Source organism: Carassius auratus, unplaced genomic scaffold (genome assembly GCF_003368295.1).
Source record: "Carassius auratus strain Wakin unplaced genomic scaffold, ASM336829v1 scaf_tig00011901, whole genome shotgun sequence".
Taxonomy (NCBI): Eukaryota; Metazoa; Chordata; class Actinopteri; order Cypriniformes; family Cyprinidae; genus Carassius; species Carassius auratus.
Window position 1 is genome coordinate 202001 of NW_020524250.1, and position 4513 is coordinate 206513.

Below are 4513 nucleotides of genomic sequence, written 5' to 3' on the forward strand. Positions count from 1 at the left end.
TGCAGGCTGCATGTTAAGGTAGACCATGTAAGTGATTTCCACGGGCATTGCACTAAAGGAGAACAAATCGCTGACAAAGGGGGTAGCTTTTCGATTCAATAGCGTCGTTAGGACGACCGAAAAGTATTCCTCAGATAATAAGTTCTACTTCAAAGCGTCTCCCATTCAGCTGTGACTGCTGCAGCTTTTATGAAGTCCCCCCTTTTCAGTCCGAGGGGACTATCTCTTTGGTTATTTTTCACCGTGTTTATTTTGCACCATTCAAAGGGCACTTGTTTTTAAATAAATAGAAGATCATTCTTTCCTTGAGCAAATAATAGTTCGTGGACAAAAGCTGGGCAGAGCGCGCGCTTATTTCCGAATTAAACGTTAATGCGCGCGAGGGATTTCTAAGATTTGGAAACAAAAATATGAGCGATTTCCGATGAAGAGCGAATTGACTGCTCTAACGTAGCATGAAACTAAAGGTCAGTGCGGACTGTATCTTAATAGAGTGTTTCCAATTGAAGTGGCCTTTTTTTCCCCAGTGCCCGGTAAACACACACGCGCTTTATGAAGCGCCCTTGAACTTCACACTATTTATGGGGCGTTTCACTGACACAATACGTTAGATTTACAATCTCCAACGAGTTACCAACTTGTGTGCTTTATTCCGTAGGGGTTAGAGTGATATTCATTAGCATGAACATAAAAATTTCACTTTCTTTAGGAGACGTTTTAGAACTTTCTTGGCACACATTTTCCCTCCACCTTATGAAATGTCCAGGATGCCTGTATCTGCGTTGATATAACATGTCGAACACGCCGATTTTAAGGCACAAGACGGTTCGTGGGAGAGGTTTTCTGCTTTGATGATTGACCATTTAGAGGCAGTTAGTAGTTTTTCTACCATAAATATTCAAATGAGCCCCATAGAAATCCTAACGCGCCGTGCAGTCTTCCGTTCTGTTGTGGAGCTCTTTGAAGTGGTGCAGAACTTGCGCTGGTCAATTCTGAGACTATAGTCTGGGACAGGGGCACTTTGAAACTGTTATTGTGCGTTTTAATGAAGGAAATTAGACGGGGGACTTTGTTTCATATTCTCCATACAACTTTCTTCTTATTGTCGGGCGGCTTTTATGTTTTATTTTCCCATGAATGAGTCATGCATTGATGGCTTTGTGCTATTCTGCTTTTAATAACGTGCACTATTAGTTAGGTGATAGTTCCATTTTGAAATGACAATGAATGGCCAAGGAATATTTTCATTCAGGAGCATAGAAAGAAAGAAATGTTTAGAAAGTGTTTTATAGAACTTTGCTGTTTCGTTTGGTTAGCTTTACTGTCCCGATTTTTACAGAAAATTAAATTAAAAAAAAGATTGATTGATTGCATGATATACGCACACTGATCAAATAATGAACCAATGCCTTTTTTTTTTACTGAAAAGGCCATATTTACACCTCCTGCCTTTTATTCAAGTCTTCCATATATCTATACACAAACATCACATTACTTCACGACCTTCTTACGTTTTTTTTTTTCCATCAACACCATCATGCACCTCAACAGAAAGAGTTACTACACGGTTTCATGCGAATATTCTTCACAATATACAGCCTATTCAAGTAAGACCTTTTTACAGAACACGATAAAAAGCATCACTTCTTTTCACCAAAATTATATTATTCTTTGGTGTATCTGTACTCCCCAGACCAACATTAATACCAGCAAATAAATTACAATGTACAAAAACTTGATGAGACGCTACGAAAACATTCACAAGCATCAATACCACATACTATTTACAAATCAGTCAGGGATGGCCTGTCAACGATACATTATTTAGGGTCTCAGTGGACTTATTTCATACTCTTTAATCAGAGTTACATTGATTTGCATAAAATATAGGTTTAAATATTTTAAATATCACAAAAACCGTCCTGACCACAGTTAGTGTATAAACTTTAACAAAGACTCCACCCATTCACTTTTGGACACTCACAATATACAAGTAAAAACTTAAAATTATTGTCACTGCAATTTTTGCCCCTCCAGACATTTAACGTGTAAAACGATTCTGTATAAAAAGATTTCTGTGCAACAAAATGGGTGTGATATTAAAAAAACAGCCGAAACATAATTGATAAATCTTTTGAGCTCATGTTATGTGATCTCGACAAGTCAGGTAAAATCTTAAAAAAAAAATGTACAAGTCGATTTTTCATGTGGCAAGTTACAACTGCTTATCATATGAAACATAAATTGCATCATTTGCTCTGAGCATGTTTTTTAAGGGCAAAACGGGGGGCAAAATCTCTTCAACCACTGACATCCATAGGTGTTCCACTTCTTCGAATTGCAACTCTTGAATTTGATGTTTTCTTTTTATTCTTTTTTATTTTCATGTGGACCGTTTATAATGAATGTATTCCTTGCAGTTCACATCAGAGCATTGCCCTTGGATCTGTGTGTCTGAAAGCGTCCTCGTCGTCGGATTCCGACGTTGGCACATCACTGGAGGGGGTGTGTAGATTGTTTGGTCCAGCACTCCCTTGGCACACGTACCATTCGTTTAGGTTGGTCACCTGAGGCGAAAGGTTGGACGAACGGTTCCTGTGGGGCTCCAGGTTTGGTGAGAGGGGCATCACCGATCGTCGTGGACGAGGGATGGTAAGAGGAGCCCGTGTTGGCGGAAGGGGGCGGAGGAGACTTGCAGTGAACCTTCATGTGTTTGCGCAGGGAGCTCGGGTGTGTGTACGACTTGTCACAGCCCCTCACTTTACAGAAGTAAGGCTTATCGCTCGTGTGGACGTGAGAGTGCTTCTTCCTATCACTGCTGTTGGCGAATTTCCTGTCACAGCCATCAAACTCACATTTGAACGGCTTCTCACCTGGCAAAGGAGAAAAAGCAATTGGATATTAAATCACCCCATATATATTTACAATTTTCTTGTTTACATGAAAAATAATAGTTAATGGATAATCCATTCTCAGCAAGAACTAGTTATAGATGGTGAAAATCACAACATTATCACTGTAACCCCACAGTACTTATTTTCTGCTATTACATAGCCTATGGAATGTTCAGGCGCACCACATGACTTGTGCAACCACTATGTAAACGCTCTCATTTTCTCTGACTGAAGCTTGAATGCTACTAAATGTGCAACTTAGTCAACTACTGAATACATTTCGTCATATGCATCAGATTGCATGGAGTAAAAGAGCTGACCCGGCTTTATAAGATATCCAAATTGTGTCAAAATTGCATTACTCGTTGCACTGATCCACTGTGTCATTCCAGGACTTGTTACAAAAATAAATATCATAGGTGACTGTTACACATATTCAATGATTATTTAAGATACCACCATGTTACGATGCTTATAAATATACTCTAGGTGGGTTTGACACGCTAGCCTACATATTCAGGGCGCAATTTACGTCAGCACGTAATGAGAGCATAACGTGATACAGTTATACAGTAAAATAACCTAAACAATACCTGCAACTTTTTAACAACTTGCAATAACAAACTGTCAAGTGAGTGCATATTTCAGTACCTGGAAGAACATATTTATATCTATTAAATAGGCCTACCATAAGATTAAATATATATTTTAATATAATGCACAGCACACACGCATATCATTTTGTTAGAATACATCAGAAGAACATCAGAAGTATAGGCCTCCTTTGCTCTACTAAGATATCACCATAGTTTGGTTAATCACAGTGTAGTAAATGCCCATATCTGACCCATTCTCCATATTTACTTTAGTATGGATCTATCCAGACTCTGATTGTAATTCCCTGTGGCTTTAAAGGAGACAAACACGTGCCGAAATCATCGCGTTACTATTTTTTTTTTTGTGGAGTCTATAAAATAATTCGTACTTTCCCTGTTTTGCACGTTATTTTTTACGTTAAACACGTAGCATTCAAATGCAATTGCAGCCTGATGTCTTCAACCATAAAGTTTTTGCATCTCTCTTTGATAAAATTGCAGGCATCATAGAAGAAATACGCAAAAACACGGGTCTGCTCAAAGCAGCGTAGTGTTGGAAGGGATTTTTCCATATGTACAAGCAGCAACAACATGCACGTTGATCTCTCGCTGAATTTTCAAAAGTAGCCTAAGTGTATGACGCTTAGCGACACCAAGGGATACTTTTGCTTGGCAAATAGGCACTGTAAACAAACAACATCCTTAACCTTGTTTCTGTATGAATGGATGATATTTGTGCATGAGGCGGGGAGACAAAATGTGATTTTCCCCTCCGTAGTAGGCTAACTAACGTAGTCTACATAGCAAGAGAATTCGATTACCCGCCAAGTTGCGCAAACACGTTCAATAACAGACCACTAAAGTTTTTCAAAGAATCGGTAGACTTTTCACTAACCTGTGTGTGTCCTCTTGTGAATCTTGAGATTTTCGAGCGCGCGAATACTTTGCCACAACCGGGAAAGGGGCACGGGAACGGCTCTTCTCGCCCGTGTGCACGCGTATGTGATTGATTAGTTTGTACTT

General features: G+C 39.2%; 1 pseudogene; it reads right to left on the minus strand.

Annotated features, from left to right (window-relative positions):
• Positions 1–2261: 2261 nt before the first annotated feature.
• LOC113073312 (zinc finger protein ZIC 5-like) lies at positions 2262–4507 on the minus strand (annotated as a pseudogene).
• Positions 4508–4513: the final 6 nt, after the last annotated feature.